Here is an 18,620-nt window from a genome sequence, read left to right on the forward strand (position 1 = left end):
CCTTGTGACCTGAAAATACCCCTTCCAGAGCCTCCATTTATGATGCATTCTGCAGCTCCCAGTTCATTTTTGTCTCATTGCCACCACAGCCATGTCCAGTCACTGCAGGAAGTGCCTGAAGGGTAAACTAGACATATATACAAGCATTCTCTCTGCCCCTTCATCCAGGGGTCAGAGGTGGTCGCAGGGACCCTGAAACACTTCTCTAACTTGAATCCTGCTGTACTGGTGCAGTGATATATTGGAGTGATGGGGACTCACACTGGAGGGGACAGCTTTCACCTCCAAAACTAGTACTTACTCCATCCAGGATGTGCTCTGGAGCCCACATGATGGAGATTTAGTGATAGGTTCCATCACGGGTGGGATGCACATTTCCCATTGGTAGAGACAGGGAGCCCAGGGTGTTCTCATTTTCTGCCACCTTGGCATGACTCTCATCATACACACGAAACTCGTGGGTGGTCCATATACACCATGAAAGGGTAGCAAGCAAGTGTCCAAGTGGTGTTCCACCTGTTACCTTCATCTCATTTGACAGGGACTTCCACCCAAATTAGAATATCAGACATGAAAACTCTTAGCATTTTTCTAGAAATTTTTCATTAGACAAAGATTCAGAGTTAGAAAAGTTCAGAGTTTAGAAATTCCTTCCTAAGGAGGAAGCAAATACAATTACAATTACATTATTGTTGTTGTGAGGTGTTGTCAAGTTGAGTACAACTCATAGCAACCCTATGACCTACCAATCTGACCTCTGTCCTATCCTGTGCCATCCTCGCAATTTCTGATATACCTGAGCCCACTGAGACTCTGTCAATCCATGTCGTGAAGGGTTGTCCTCTCTTTCTCCGACCCTTCAACTTTCCAAGCATGATGTCTCTTTCCAGGGAATAGCTCATCATAGGACATTCAGTACTTTTTTCAAACACCGCAGATAGGAATACCCTCAGTGAAATGATTGACACAGTAATTGCCGCAATGGGCCCAAGTATGTCAGAGGTGTTGAGAGTGGCAGAGAATAGGTAGGGAAGGTTCAGATCTGCTGCTCATAGGATTTCTATGTGTCAATCTTGACCTGTGGGCCCTTAACAACAACATACGTCACCGAAGACATATGAGCAATTTGAACAAAAATGGAAACAAACAGGGCCATGTCGAGCGGTGGTCTTCTAATTTTACAGGAACTATAGAAATGAGACAGGAAAGCACATCATTGGCATTTCCAGGATCAGACCGATGTTCTATAACTGCCAAACCCCTTAATGATGGACGTAAGTCTTCCGGGCTGAATGCCAGAGCCAAATGTCTGGGAGGAAGTAATGAAAAGAAAGGGTGGCTGTCATTCCATGCCATTGTTAAGTCCAGTTTTACTGGAACCTTAGTCGCTCCATGTGCGTGGTCCCCCTGAAGGTAGACTAGTATTAACTGTTGAGGTTTGTTGAGCTGTAACTTGCTTTTCATTGTCTTCTCAAGGTTTTCCATGGAGCAAAATTTATTCCTTTTCGTAAGGTCTAATTTATCAGTTTTCCCTGTTATCTATTCAGACTTGACAGCACATAATGACAATGACAACTAACACATTGGCAGGAGCTCCATGGCACGGAGTGCAGGGATTTGTGCTACTATTCCAGAGGCAGCATCTTTTGTGGTTCGAATCCACCAGTTGCTCTGTTAGAGAAAGATGGACTCTCCTCCTCTGTGATTTGTTGTTATTGTTTACCTTGGGGTCGGAACTAGCCCATTGTTGACCCTCTTGCATGTTTTCAGAGGCAGTAAATTGCACTGTGAGATTGCCCATCTTTCTCCCACGGAGCAGCTGGTGGAGGGGAAGGCCCTCTATGAGGTGGATTGATTCAGTGACTGGGGTAATGGGGATGGGTGTGTTGGAGACAGTGCGATTGGCACAGGAGAGAGCAGAGTTTAGGGCTGTTGTACATAGGGTCACTATGAGTATCAAGTGACTCGACGGCACATAACAACAACAACCACCACCACCTTTGCGCTGGGGATATAATTCCTTACCGATAAGCCAATCACTGCAAATGCTGCAAAAATGAGATCGCCATTCATCTTAGTTCTCTGTTGCTGCTATAACGGAAACACTGCAAGTGAGTGGCTTTCAGAGCCAGACATTGATTTCTTACCATTTATCTAGCATCGCATGCTAGAGGTCTGAACTAAACGTACACACGTGCTTGGTGGAAGGCCCTCTGGCTGTGGCTGCGGAGAGGGGCAGCCTCTGTGCTGCTGCCCCTGCTAACTGGTATCCCTGCTCCTCTATCTCTGCGTGCTTGTTTGTCCTAATCTCTCTCTGTTTTCTGAGATTAACCCAAAGTTTCCCCATACTAATGCAGTCTCACTAACACAACAAAGACAACCCGTTTCCAAACGTGATTATAACCAAGGGCATAGACATTGGGAATCATCACATGTCATTCTGGAGGACATAACAGTGCAGGGATCACAGCCCACAAAAGTAGACTCGGGTCTTCATGCTGCAGGAAACAGGGTGTCTGCCTGCTGTGACGAAGCTGCCAATAAGACTCAGAATCTCCTAACATAATAGCCAGAGCCATCAAGATATAATATAAAAAGAAAAATCATGTCATATCATGGACCAGGAAAACTGCCACTTGAAGGAGAAAAGACAATGAAGACAATCAAATGGACCGGGAGCTGACTGACAGATCACTATGATGTGACTGAGCAATTGAACCAAATCCTTCACTTAGGGCACTTGCAGCTTTTACATCATTGAAAGGGCTTCCCGCCTTTCCCCTGCGCTCCAGGAAAGCTCAGTAAGAACTTTACTAGTTCTAACATATCTACAAATTGGAGCTAGATGCAGTTAGGAGCTGGTCTCTCCAGTAACTCAGAGACACTCTGCTCTGAACGATGACTAGCAAAACACCCAGCACCGAGCCAGCAAGCAATTACAAATTCTCTCAAAGCAAATAAGGAAGTCAACGTGTCCAACAAAGAAGCAGAAACCACCCAGGAGAAACAAATGGGAATTGCAGAACTGAAAGAAACAAAGGGCCCAGGGGGAACTTGGGTGGGGTCAAGAGATGAAATTCACCTGGGTGTAAATTTAACAACTTCTGCAAAAGCTAACTCAGACTGGATTACAAACGCACATGGAAAATGGAAGACTGCAAAACTTTCAGGAAGAAAAAAACAAACAAACAAAAATTTAAAAAGTTAAAAAAAAAAACACTTCAAGGTCTAAGGCCAAACAAGGGGAACTTGGACTTAAACCCCAAAGTATCATTTCTCTTTTTCTCATTTCCTTTGAGCTGTAACCAACTCATAGCTGATCCTCTAGTGAATTTCCAAGGGTGTAAATCACAGGGGTGCACTGGTTGGCTTGTGGTTGCTGTTATTGTTATGTGCCATTGAGTCAATTGCAGCTCATAGCGACCTTACGTACAACAGCTCTGAACCCCACTTTATCCTTAGCCACTCCCCTGAGTCCCTGTGTCAGTCCATATCACCAGGGCTTTTCCTCTCCTACACTGTCCCTCCACCCTTCTGAGCATGATACCCTTATACAAGGACTAGTTCTTCCTGGCCACATTCCCAAAGTGTGAGATGGAGCTTAAAAATCCTTGCCTCTAAGGAGAAACTTGATTTCACCCTCTCCAGGACATACCTGTTTGCTTTCTTGGCAGTTTTTTCTTACTTTTCTTCAGCACCACAACTCAAAAGCCTCATTTTTTCTTCTGTCGTCCTTAGTCATTCTCTAGCTCTCTGATGCATAGCAAGTAATTGTGAAGATTATGGTCTGGACCAGGCACACCTTAGTCCCTAGACTGACATCGTTTCTTTTTAGCACTTTTTAGAGGTCCCTAACAGCAAACTTTGCCAATGCAATTCATCTCTTGATTTCCTGACAGCTGATGCCAAGAGTGTTGATTGTGGAGGTAAAATGGTGCAACCCCTGTGGAAAGCAGTATGGCGCTTTCTCAAAAAGTTGCAAATAGAGATACCATTTGACCCAGCAATTCCACTACTTGGGAATATACCCTGAAGAGACCATAGCTGACATCCAAGCAGATATATGCACACCCATGTTTATTGCAGCTTTGTTCACAATAGCAAGGAGTTGGAAACAACCTAAGTGCCCATCAACAAACGAATGGCTAGAGAAGCTGTGGTATATTCGCACAATGGAATACTATGCTGCATTAAAAAACAAGGAACTCATGCAATATTATTCAAAATGGTTGACTCTGGAGAACATTATGCTGAGTGAAATATCCCAGTCACAAAGGGACAAATATTACATGATGCCACTGTTGTAGAATGGGACTGTCCTTGGGGTTGGGGAGAGACTGAGTAAGATGGGTTCAATGATGTGTGCTGCACTGAGGCGGAGGAGGGAGGGAACTGTTTAAAAGAGATATATAACTGGATGTTTCTGTCGTCAAAGAAGCCCAAACCAAGGCCGCAAGGGGGAAGGGAACCGGGGGGGGTTTGTGGAACAATGAAAGAACTTTTTCTTTTACTTTTCCATAATTTTTGACTCATGTACTTATAACTTGTTAGTCAAATTTGTGTCTTCTAGGTTGCAACACCCCCATGACACATCTTCAAGGATATGAACATGTATGGCCAAGCACAATCAATAAGAGTGCATCTAAATTCCAAAATCAATCTCCATAATAGTCTATGTGTTTCCTACTGCCAAAGGGGGCCTTTAGAGTAGTGAGAGATCTTCACCCTGAAACCCACAGCGTCCCTTTTCAGCAGGAAGTAGCTAAGAGAATACGCCATCCCCTTTTCCTTATGACTCAGGGTGAAGTCTCTCTCAGGGAGGAGTGATAGGGAATGGCAAAGGACACACTGACAAAGAAGATTAATCAGAACTGGCTTTGACAAGCACTGTGGCATTTTGACAAGAACAAACTGGGAGGAGGGTAGAGAGAATGGTGCAGCGGTGAATGAATGGAAACCCAAAATCTCTGTAAATGTTTATGAAAATTAATAAAATATAATTATAGAAAAAAAAACCGTTCTAAGTTTCTGTTTGTAAGATGAGCAGTTTGACATAACTGGACTGAGGGTTCCCTTACAGCTCTCACATGTGTAGAAGCTTATCCCTTTTACAGATAGCTAAGGAAGGAGATGGACCAGGTATCTTCCAGAAATTTCTCCTAGAAATTGAGGCTACTTAGGTTTGGAGAAGATAGGAAATAGAGATCATCTGGTGTACGGGGTCATCATTTGTAGTCTGTGAATCCATCCATCACTATTGGGCATCGGACAGGTTTCGGACACTTACTAGTGTCCCGTTTGTCGTGCTGCTGTTGCTGTTTGGTGCTGTCAGGTCAACTCCAACTAAAAACAACCTTATGGACAATGGAAAGAAACTTGGTCCCAAGACTGCACTGTCCTTGACTGTCCTCTGCTGTGCTGAAGCTCATTGTTCCAGTCACTTTGTCAGTTCCTTGCAGAGAAGGTCTTTTTTTTTTTTTTCTTTTGCTAGCCTTCTGCTTTTTTAAGCATGATGTTCTTTTTCAGGGACTTCCCCTCCTGATAATAGGGCTCACTTGTTTGATAAGATCGATCAGTAAACACACGTTAAGGGATGTGAAGAAGTAATTTTAGAGGCCAGGATTTTGAATGTTATTAGTCTCCATGTGCAAGAGGTCAACAATGATGCTGTTGAAGCTGCCTGGGAAATCTAGGGCCTGTGCTTAAACACAATGGATCATGAAGCCTTAACCTCTTTTGAGCTATTTGGTCTCCAGGAATCAGCTGCAAATGGGATTCTGCAGGTGTTTATTCTTTAATAAGTTGAGCAAACATGAACTGAAGGTGCTGGCATCTAATTTCTGCTCTTGTCTGTGTAACTGGAAGAGAATGTGCTTTAAGCCTCTTTCCTATGATGTAAGTTAGGCTACAATGCTCGCCTCTGACCTCCGTTCCCGAGGCATTCGAAACTCTCAGCTCCAATGCTTTGTAGACTTTCTTGCTTGGTTGATAGCATTTGTCTAATTTCTTAGCAGCTTTAGATTGGTCCTGTGGAGAGCAGCAGTCACCCAGGTCACCCTTGGCTCCAGAAGCATAGACTCCTAGGACTAAATGAACCTTTGTTGTTGTTGAGTGTCACTGAGTCTAGTACAACATCGTGACCTTTTGAACAACAGATCTGAGCACTGTTCTATTTTGTGCCATCTATAAGGGGCAAACATAGTAATAGATTATAGAATATACATTTTAAAAACCATGAACTTAATAAAATTGAGTTAATTTTAACTAATAGTGACCCTGTTGTTGTTATGTGCCATCGAGTTGTTTGTGACTCATAGCAACCCTATGTACAATAGCCCTAAATGCCGTTCTATCCTGTACCAACCTCGCTGTCTCAAACACATTCATTCCCACCACTCCACTCACAGAATCGATCCATCTCATCGAGGCTCTTCCTCTCCTGTGCCGTCCCTCCACTCTCCCAAACATGATGTCCCTCTCCAAGGACCAGTCCCTCCTTGCAACATGCCCAAACTATGTCAGATGAAACTTCAGAATCCTTGACTCCAGGGAACATTCTGGCTTCACCTTCTCCAGGACAAACCTGTTTGTTTTCCTAGCAGTCCATGGTATATTCAGCACCACAACTCAAAGGCATTAATTCACTTTCTATCATCCTTATTCACTGTCCAACTCTCTGATGCATAGCACATAATTAGAAAGATGATAGCCTGGATCAGGCGCACCTTAGTCTCCAGCCTGATGTCATTGCACTTCAGTACTCTTGAGAGGTCCCTCACAGCTGACTTTACCAATGCAATTCGTCTCCTGATTTCCTGGCTGCTGTTCCCAAGAGTGTTGATTGTGGAACCAAGTAAATGAAAATTATTAACTATCTCAATCTCTTCACCATCCATATTGATGCTGCCAATTGACTCAGTGGTGAGAATCTTGGTTTTCTTGATATTGAGCTTCAATCCATATTGAAGACTGCAGTCCTTGACCTTCTGCAGCAAGCACTTCAGGTCCTCCTCAGTGTCAGTGAGCAGGCTTGTGTGCATAATACAGGCTGTTGGTGATTCTTCCACCAATCTTGATGCCACATTCCTCCTCGTACAGCCCAGAGTCTCAAATTATCTGTTCTGCATACAGGTTGAAAAGGTATGGAGACAAAATACATCCCTGATGGACCCCTTTCTTGGTTTTGAACCATCCAGTGTCTCCCTGCTCTGTTCTGACAACTGCCTCTTGGTCCAAGTATAAGTTTTGCATTAGCATGATCTTAAGAAGATTAAATCAAATCCATAAGGACCAAAGTTTGACCTTGAGTTTATCCCATCTGAATTTAAAAACTATTCCAGGAACAGGTTTGAGACCTTGAACAATAATTAACAAAGACTAAAAGAGCTATGGAGGATATAATGGTATTATGAGTACTATCCATGAAGAATTCAAAAGGTCATTACAAAGTCAGAGAAAGAAGAAAAGACCAAGGTAGAGGTCTGAAGAGGCTCTGAATATTGCACTAGAGTTCTGAGAAACCAAAACAAAAGGGAGAAATCAAGAAGTTAAGGAGCTAAACAGAAGATTTCAAGTGACAGCTCAGGAAGACAAAGTGAAGTATTATAATGAAATGTTCAAAAAGCAGGAGATGGAAAATCAAGAGGCATGAACTCACATGGGATTTCTTAAGCTGAAGGAACTGAGGAACAAGTTCACTTCTTCTTTTTTTAAACAAATTTTTTAAAAATTTATTTTATTTCAGTATTTTTTGTGTGTACCGTCAAATCAGATCTGACTGGTACAGGAGGAGATTGTTCGTCCTTCTTCAGCAGAGCATCTGGTGGATTTGAACTGTGCATCTCTGAGATTGCAGTTGCAGCTTCTTGCCACCAGGCCACCAGAGCGCACCACAAGTTCACTTCGTGAGTTGCAAAACGTAAGGATGCTCTGGGAAGAATGTCGAATGAACCAGAAAGCACCAAACGAAGACGGAAGATAAGAAAAAAAAAGATTAAAGAAATATACAGAGTCATGGTAACAAAAAGAATCGGCCGACACAGAAGAATTTCAAGAAAGAACATATGAGCAAGAAGCTTTGGTGATGAAGAAGGGAGCTGAGGCTGCTCTGAGAGAACTGGAACAACCCAAGGCCTCAGGACTTGATGGCAAACCAATTGACATGTTTTAACAAACAGATGCAGCCCTGGATGTGCTCACCAGGTTATGCCAAGAAATCTAGAGGACAGCCACCTGGCCAACTGACTGGAAAGAATCCATATTTATTCCCACACTTCTGAAAAAATTATCAGAGTGTGGAAATTATTGAACAACATCACTAATCTCATATGCCAGCAAGATCCTGCTGACCATTATCCAAAAACGACTGGAACAGTACATCAATAGAGAAAGGCCAGATGTGCAACCTGGGTGTACAAGAGGCCATAGTACTAGGGACTTTATACTCAATGTTCGATAGATCTTAGCTGAATGGAGAGTACCAGAAAAAATATCTATATTTCATTGACTGTGCAAAGGCTGCGGATCACAAGCTGTGACTAACGTGGAGAAGAATGGGAATCCCAGAACACTTAACTGTGCTCATGTGAAACTTATACTTGGACCAGGAAGCAGTTGTCAGAACAGAGGAAGAAAGCAGTGCATGTTTCAAAATCAGAAAAGGTGTGTGTCAGGACACATGGTATCTCCATACCTTTTCAATCTATATAAGGAACAGATAGTTTGGGAGGCTGGACTTTATGAGGAGGAATGTGGCATCAGGATTGGAGGAAGACTCTTTAGCAACCTGCATTATGGAGATGACACAACCTTGCTTGCCAAAACTGAGGAGTACTTGAGGTATTTATTGCAGAAGGTCAAGAACTTCAGTCTTTAATATGGACTGAAATTCAACATCAAGGAAACAAAGACTCTCACCACTGAGAAGAGGGTGAGATTGTTAATAATTTCAGTTTGCCTCCTTCCACCAGCCACTCTCTTGGCACCAGCAGTCATGAGATCAAAAGAAGAATTACATTTGGACAGGCTTATGTTAGGGATCTCTCTAGGGTGCTAAAGAACAAAAATATCAGTCTAGAGACTAAGAAGTGCCTGATCCAAGCCATAGTCTTACTGTGCATCAGAGAGCTGGAGAATGACTAAGTAGGATAGAAGAAGAACTGAGCCCTTTGAGTTGTTGTGCTGGAGAAGAAGAGTATTGGACATATAATGGGCCTCCTAGATAGCAAACTTGTCTGTCCTGGAGAGGGTGAACCCAACCTGCTCCTTGGAGGTCATGATTTTGAAGTTCTGTCTTATATACTTTGGGCATGTTGCAGGAGGGGCCAGTCCTTGAAGAAAGACATCATGTTTGGGAGGGTGGAGAGACAGTAAAGAAGAAGACCATGGATGAGAGGGATTGACACAGTAATTGGGGTAATGATAGAGACAATAGAATTGGCTTAGGGTAAGGCAGGATTCAAAGCTATTGTGCATATTTGAGGACAAGAAAAAGACAATGTTCTTATCTGTTGTTCATAGGATTGCTATGAGTTGCAGGCGACTTGACCTTGATGGCACCTAACAACAGGACACAGTATAACTGCTTATAGATTGTCTATAAAACTTTGCAGAACTGCGTAGACTGCCTGATCTTTCCTCCTGAGAAGCAATTTGGATTTGAACCACCAGACTTTTGGTTACTAGCTACATGCTTTGAACATTGCACCACCAGGGTTCTTTAGAATATATCTAAAATACCCAACCCAACCCAACCCAACCCAACCCAACCCAACCACTGTTGTCCAGTTGATTCCAACTAGTGAGGTCCTCGTCTGGTTCCCGAGGCTGTACGGGTGTTAACGGATCAGACTGCTCACTTTGCTCAGCCTGGGACTTTTGAGTCATTTCTTAGATAAAGTCCACAACAGCACCAGACCTCAGAGACAGAAGTGTTCAGATGACGGTGCACGGCACGGGCTCCACAAAGTCACTTGCTCTCACTGCCTGATTTCCACCGGAAGAAGCTGAGGACTGGCGGGTTCTTCTAGGTTGACTAGTCTCCTGGTCTCCTTCAGGTACCCACGAGGAGCATGGTCTTCACTCTCCAGAACATTCCTGGAGGACTGCTTGTTTCTGTCGATTTTCCATTTTCTTTATTCAACCAACAACTATTCACACATCATCTCTTTCTCCCTCTCATAATAAGTTGCTGTTGTTGGTTGGCACTGTTGACTTGGTTTTGACTCATAGTGATCCTATGAACAACAGATAAGAACTTTGTCTTCTCCTGAACTTGGTTACAATCCCTGATATGTTCAGGCCCATAGTTAGAATCAATGTGTTAGTCCGTTCTGTTGAAGGTCTTTCTCTCTTCCTTGGACTCCGCTCCCCATGATATCTTTTTCTAAGAGCAGGTCTCCCCTAACTAAATACACAACAGCAATGATTAAATTGCTATGACTTTACATTTATTTTCTGATCTCAGCATTCTTTCATTTCTCAGCAAAAAGGGACTCCTTGATTAATCAGAACTGGTTTTGACAAGCACTGTGGCAATGGAACAATTAAAACAGACTTTCAAGGGAGAAAAAAAAAGAGGGGAATGAACTGGGGGGGGATAGAGAAATAGTGCAACAATGAATGAATGGAAATCCAAAATATCTGTAAATGTTCATTAAAATTATTAAAATAAAATTAATTAAAAAATGTATCTCTAAAAAAAAAGGGGGACTCCTTTTTTTCTCTCTCTTGACTCCATCTACTCTCCCTCTTGGATGCCAGCCCTGGAAGGGTGGCAGCTTTTGAAAACTTTAAATAAGACTTGATTGTCTACACAAAACTCAGATTACAAGGACACTATGTAATGGTCACTGCTTCCTGCTTTCAGCATTATTCAGTACACAGGCAGCAGTTTAAAACTAATAACACAATGCATTAGTGACACAGTCACCATCAACATGCGAATGTTCCCTGGGTGAGCTTTTCCTTGAGAAGGAGAACTTTGGCCCCTTGCTCCATTTTTGCACGGTGAATGCAACCTTAAGAATGGTAGAAACAGAGAAGGTGATGCTGGCTATGACGGAGTCCTGGTGGTTGGTGGTTTTACTGAGATTGAGAAACCCAGGGACCAGATCAGAGCTGGTAAATCAGTAAGTAATGTGTAACGCCTGTACACCTCAGAGGAGAGTGTGAGGGGGCAAAGCAGATGTCATCAGAGACTCCATGTTCTAACACCGTGGGTGTGCCATTTCATGCCAGACTAACCCTCCTGCTTCCCCAACCACTGAACAAGTGAGCAAGTAGTTGACAATTCCAGGAAAGAAACATGAAAAGTCTTTGCAATTGAAGTGATTCCAACTTGTAGCAGCTTTATGGGACAGAAAGAGTAGAAATGCCTCACAGAGTTCTCTAAACTGTAAGGTTTATGACAGCAGACTAACATCTTTCTCCTGCACAGCAGTTGGTAAATTTGAACTACTGATCATTCCATTAAACAGTCAACTGTTAAACAACTGGATCACCAGGACTCCTCTAGAAACTCAAGGGCCTATGAAAGAGGTTTTTCATAGGCTAACGATTTAACTTCTTTTTAAAAAAAGAATGTATTTGTATAGTCAATAACTCAACTAATTGCCATCATGTTGAACTGATGCATAGCTGACTCTTCAGTGGGTTTCCTGAGGCTGTAAGCCACAGGGGAGATTGCCTATCTTTCTTTCATGGAGAGGCTGATGGATGTGAACTGCAGAAGAGACACCATCTTTTGGCTCATAGCACAGCTCTCTACAGACTAAAGCACCAGAGTTCCCTCTGCTGTAGTCAGTAAACCCCAGGTAAACATCACTCTTGTATTCTCTGCTTTAAGCTAAGGTCCATCTGGTAGTATCAATGTTTTCTCCTTGATCTCTTGTCCTGTATCCTCTTCTGTATGTGATTTGAGTTTCTCAGTATTTCCATGTTGACATACTGCCACAATTTTTCCTAAATTATCTTCATCAAAATTTTACTTTTATGTGATCCCAAGAATTTTGTTTGAGAAGTATCACCTTCTGTTAATATGAACCTCTTCCCATTAATTGGACACACAACTCTCTTCCAAACTTCTTGACATACACGAGCCAGCACTTTTAGTGCTGAATCAGTTTGGCGAAACATCTGATTTGGTATTCTGTCAGTCGCTGAAGTTTATTTTCTTTGAGATTTTTTTATGTTTCTTTTGCAGTGCTTGGACTTCTTCCTTAAAGCTACACACTCTCTATCTTACACTACCTCCCGAAATGATTGAACATCAACTAGTTCTTGGTACAGTGATTCTGTTTATTCTTTGCATCTTCTGTTGATACTTCATGTATCATTCAATATTCCCCCCCATGGGATATTTCAATATGGAAACTTGAGAGTTGGATTTTTTCCTTCACACTTGGTGTAACAAGTAATTTTATGGTCTCATGCTAGTGAGTGAGAGAAGGTGTTTCTTTATGGTTTTAATGATGGTAGGTCCAGATTTATTCCCACTCCAAAAAAATGGTGGCCAGACAGAGTGTAGAAATTATCAAACAATATTACTAATATCACATACTAGTAAATTTCTACTAAAGATTATCCAGAAAAGACTTGAACAACAAGCTGACAGAGAATGAACAGAAATACAGACTGGGTTTAGAAGAGGTCGTGGCACTAAGGACATTATTGCCAATATCAGATAGATGTTGGCAGAAAGCAGAGAGTAACAGAAGAATGTCTGTGTTTTATTGATTATGCAAAGGCATTTGACTGTGTGCATCACAATAAATTGTGGGTGACCTTGAGGAAAATGGGAGTCTCAGAGCACTTGATTGTGCTTATATGAAACCTATACTTGGAACAAGATGCAGTCCTCTGAAACACAGCATGGTTCAAAATCAGGAAAGAAGTGCATCAGGGATGCATCCTGCCCCCATACCATTTCAATCTGTATACAGAACAGATCATTCGGGAAGCAGGGCTTTATGGGGAGGAGTGTGGCATCAAGATTGTAGGAAGATTCCTTAACAACCTACAGTATGCAGATGACACACAACCTTGCTTGCTGAAACTGAAGAAGAGCTGAAGCACTTGCTGCAAAAGGTCAAGAACTGCCGTCTTCAATATGAATTGAAGCTCAACATAAAGAAGACAAAGATTCTCACCACTGGGACAATCGGCAGCACCATAATAGATGGAGATGAGATTGAGATTGTTAGCAATTACAATTTGCTCGGCTCCACAGTCAACACTCTTAACACCAGCAGTCAGGAAATCAAAAGACAAATCACACTGGGAAAATCTGCTGTCACGGATCTCTCCAGAGTGCTGAAGAGCAACGATGTCAGTCTAGGTACAAAGGTGCACCTAATCCAGGCCATGGTCTTCTCAATTACTTGTTATGCTTCAGAGAGATGAGTCCTGAACATACCATGGACTTCCAAGAAAACAAATAGATTTTGGACTGGGTGAAACCAAGTCTCTCCTTAGATCTAGGATTTTGAAGCCCCTCATATACTTTGGACATTTGGCCAGGAGATTTCGGTCCTTAGAGAAGGACATCATGCTTGGAAGGGTGGACACACAGAGCAGGAGAGGGAGACCCTACATTAGTTGGATTGATACAGTAACTGGGGCAATGGGGGTTGGTGTGTAAGAATTAGTGAGACTGGCTCAGGACAGGGAAGGGTTCAGAGCTGCTGAACATAGGGTCACTATCCATCACAGGTGACTCAATAGCACATAACAATAGTAACATACTATGACAAGTTTGGAAGCAGGAGTGGCATCCACTTCATAAATAACATCCTCTAGAAACTCTACGAACTTTGATAAATGCTGATAGTTTATAGAGGGTCTTCAAGCCTTTGGTTCATAGAGTGGCTATAAGTCATGCTTGATTTGAAGACAATCAACAACAACAACAACATTCTGATTTATTTATAAAGTTTGAATACATTGTTTTTTCACAAAAGATCCTCCTCATTTCCTTCACCTCATTCACCCATTGAATTGTGCAACCCTATGGTTAATACCCTACACTCCTCACACCCCTCTATTTCCACCTTCCCTCCTGCCTTGGATTCTTATACTCATTCTACAATAATGGTTTTATACAGTATTTGTCCTTGTGGGACAGGGTTAATTAACACAACACAATGCTCTTCAGCCCCTCCCAAGTTAGGTAGTAATTGGCAAAATCATTGCTCCTGCGTGTTGCGTAGTATTCCATTGTATGGAATGTACCACAACTTCTCAATCCATTCTTTTGTAGCTGGTCATCTGGGCTGTTCCCATGTTCTTGTGATGGTGAATAATGCTGCGATGAACATTGGCGTACAAGTTTCCATTTGAGCCTCAGTTCTAATTTTCTTGGGGTCTATTCCAAGCAATGGGATAGCTGGGTCATGTGGAATTGCTACGTTCAGCTTTTTGAGGAAGCACCAAACTTCCTTCCAGAGTGGTTGCACCATTGTAATATCCCACCAACAATGTTAAAGAGTTCCTATCTCACCACATCCTTTCCAACATTTATTACTTTCTGTCCTGTTAAACTTTGCCACTGCTATTAGAGTGAGATGATGTTTGATTATGGTTTTGATTTGCAAGTAGATATTTTCTTATGTTCTTTTTGACCACTTAACCATATTCTTATATGAAATGGCTGTTTAAATATTTTTCTTACTGATTTGTCCTCTTTTTTGAGTTGTAGCATGTTCAGGATACAAACCCACCTGGCAGGTCTATGCATTTTGATTGGATTTCCCAGTCTAGAGTGTTCTACTTTCTCAAGTTTCTTTTGATGAATTTTATGGACTTAAAAGACAATTTCTCTCTCAGTCTATGTTTCAAATAGCCCATTATCCTTGACTTACCTGAGGAAAATTTTCCAAGTGTACAGACAAAGGTGGTAAGGCAAAGGTTCACCCTCTTGCTATTTGGAGTTATTCGTATAGTTCAAAGGCTCTTTGTACCTCCTGGAAAGTCAATACAGCAGCGGCATTGTGGATTGTTTTACTTCGGTCCACGAAGCTGCTATCATATGCTTCACATACTTTCCATTTGGTGCAGGCCTGGATGGTTATCAAGCGCTTGACTAATAAATAGAAAGTGCTTTCAAAGTTTCTGAATTTCACATAACATGATCTCTTTTGAAGGTTGGTTATGTATTACAGAATAAGAGTTATGGTGTTTCAATGAAGAAGTTCTGTAATTTAAAAAAAATATCCTGTCACAAAATGGCAATACTTTAGAGAAAATGGTGGTCATTTGTAGGAGTTCAGTTCCAAGGGTCTAGGAAGCACGTGTGGGAGTTGAGAACGTTACCGATTGTAACAAAATGCCCTAGATGGCATCTCATCTACATTTTGTCACTGCTATTGTGTCTTCCCAATCTCTACTGGGTATTGAGTGGATGGTGAATACAGCTTAAGGGAACTCCTTGATTCCTTCAGTCTTTTGCCATTTATCATGATATTGCTTGTTGCTACACTTTGTGAGGATTTTTTGCTTTCTTTATTGAGATATGTAATCAACTGAAAGCTAGAATAATATGGTCATCGTTTTCAACTGAGCTTTCTTAATTCTAGTGTTTCATAGGATGATTTCATTTTGAGAAAGAGAGATGCATTGTTCCCCGAGGTTGAAGAGTAAATTACAGGCCATGAAGGACTTGCATGCATCACCAGAACAGTACAGTTGCTGTTTTTATCTGAGGTTGGGCAGTATGGATCTGGGGACACAGAGCTGTCTGTCGTGTAGACAAGATTGGCCTGTAGGCAGCTGGCCGACCCTCTGACAACTTACTCCAAGTACTACATGCCTCACACAATTTTTTATCTCTGGTCCATTTTGCTCCCAGAACTCTCCATTCTTTCTTCCACATTCTGGAGTCATATCTTAGCCTCTGGACCCAGTGAAGGTAGGTGTGGACTGTTTTTCCTACCAAACTTTTAAAAAGACATGACAGAAACCTGATTGCTGGAGCTCATTCTGGTCTTCTTTTCCTAGGACAGGATTTACCTGCTGGCACATGCTGTAGCTCCAAATAGAAATCAAAGCTCCAAGTGGGAGAGCCCAGAAGGTCTGGGATGGATGTGCCTGGTGGCAGGAAGTGTCTGTCATGGCTGGAATTTTTCCTCTTGAGTGGCTTTGTGTCGTCCACACAGGCACGTGCATTCCTTGGAGTTTTGAATCAGGGGCTGCTAACTTGAAGTGTTGTTGCTTCTCTCTTTTGACGCTTGTTCTCCTGAATGGAGATTAGACTTGCAATTCTTCCCACAGGATCTGGGCAGGAGAATGTTAAGATCTGTTTATTTTCATAGAAAGCACTGACCATTCCAATGACTGAGGGCTTAGAGCCACTCTGGGGTGGCCTTGTTAAGGACGTCCTTCTCAGGGCTGTCCTTGCTGCCCAGCAGGCGATGAGCTGAGTCACCAAGGACACAGTGGAAAGGGAGTGACAAAAAGCAAAGGCTTTATATTTTCTCTTGAAGGACACAATACTGAGCTCACCTGCCCAACCGTCCACTTCACTTCTGGGAATTCAAAAGGTAAAGAGAAGTACTTCTGTGCTTATTGTTTTTTCTAAAAGCTTCATAGTCTCTACTGTGCTTACTGTCAAAGGAGTAGATAAAGGCCGTGAACTATGGAGTTTTGGGGGGCATGTATTTAGCCAAATGAGAGATCTACTTAGGATGTAGTGGGTGTGACTTTCTCTGAAGAAATGCGCACAAATGTATGTCAGGGGTAACAGACACATTGGCCTCAATTGACACTCCAGATCTAGTCTGTGACACTCCAGATCTAGTCTGTATGCCAGTGTTAGCATGCATATTAAAATTCTGGATGTGATCTGATTGGTTGCAACTCTCTAATTTATTCTGCAACACAGAAGCTTGGTGATGCTGTTTGTGCTCCGTCAGAAACCTTATTTAAAACAGAGAGAGTCATAGTCATGCATGGTGGTGCCACTCTGGGCTTCTTTACATCAGAGAAAGATTGGTCTTCTTGGTCTTTTCACATGCTGGGGACAATTTCCTGGATCTCCATTTCTTTTGACATTAGTATGAGACTCTTAGATAATATGCATGCTCTGGTCATGAATGCATGTTTGTGTGACAGGGTGAATGCTCTCAAAGTCTTTGGAAATGAGGCTATGTCAGATTTTATAAGTTTGTAGGGCAGAGAGTGAGACTGAAGAGTAGCTCTGAGTTAATGGATGAGAGATAGGTTCAAGGACCCCCATAAAGTGAACATGATAGAGGAGTCTGGGGAAACAGGCAAGAATCTATCCAGTTTGTGTTCTGGTTGGTAAGGACTCCGTTTATGGTCATGGTAAGGACTCTGGCTTTTGCTCTGAAAGAAAGGGTAGCCACTGAAAGTTCTTTAGAAGACAAACACATTAACTAACTGTTATTTTGAGAATATTACCCCGACTTCTTTGTGGAAAATATAATATCATGGTAAAAGCAGGAAGATGAGTGAGAAGACTTCTCATAAACCAGGAAGAGGATGATTACAGCTCTGACTAAGGTCATAAACAGAGGCGTGAGAAAGGGAAGAACTATTAACATCACTGAAGATAGAGAAAAGAGATTTTTCAAATACACTGAATGTGGTATAAATAAGAGATTGTTTAAGGGTGAACTCGGGGTTTTGCCTAAAGAATGGAAAAAATGGAATTGCCGTTTATTGAGTTGGGGAAGGCTATGAGAAGAACCACGGATGGGTTAAGAAAGTGATTGGACATGTTAAATGTTAGTCATGAATCAGGCCTTCAAGTGAGGTTGCTGAAAATTTGTTGGGTGCAGACGTCTAGAATTCAGGGATATACAAATTCCAAAATTGGCAATGGTTAGTGATAATACAAATTCAGAAACTGGTAGTGGTAAGGACATGATGACGGTTAAAATATCCTTTGGGGTGAGATCCCCTGCACGTGAGTGCAAGTAGAGAGGAGGTGTGAGTCTGAATTCTTACGGATTATTATCATGTGCAACCCAACCTGGTTGCAGTCAGGTCAGTTCTGACTCATGGAGATGTAGGTAGGTTAGAAAAGCTGTGCTGCCTGGGTTTAAAGGACTGATTTTTAGGTAGATCACCAAGACTGTCTTTGGAAGCATCTCTGGGTAGATTGGAACCTCCAACCTTTTAGTGAACAACTGAGTCTGCTGACTATTTGCACCACTCAGAGACTCCATTGTGAAGTACATAGCTGTTGTTGTTATGTGCTTGAGTTGAGTATGACTCATAGCAACCCTGTGAACATTAGATCTGAAACCTGCCCTATCCTGTGCCATCCTTATCATCTCTATCACACGACAACCCCCAGTCACTGGGTCAATTTATCCCGTTGAGGGTCTTCCCCTCCTTCGCTGACCCTCTACTTTTCTGCAGACTGGCTTCTCTTAAGACGCCCAAAGTATGTGAAAGGAAGTTTCACCACCCTTCCTTCAGAGGACATCCTGGCAGCACTCTCTCCACGACATATTTGTTCATCCTTTTGGCAGTTCATGGAATACTAAGTGCTCTTCCTCAGAACCACAACTTAACAGCATAGATTCTTCTTCTTCTTCCATCATTCTTATTCATTGTCCAACTCTCAGATGCATAGTCGTAAGTAAGTAGAAAGTCTA

The sequence above is a fragment of the Elephantulus edwardii genome, unplaced genomic scaffold, assembly GCF_000299155.1.
Source record: "Elephantulus edwardii isolate Elephantulus edwardi_28Jun2011 unplaced genomic scaffold, EleEdw1.0 scaffold00118, whole genome shotgun sequence".
In the NCBI taxonomy this organism is placed as follows: domain Eukaryota; kingdom Metazoa; phylum Chordata; class Mammalia; order Macroscelidea; family Macroscelididae; genus Elephantulus; species Elephantulus edwardii.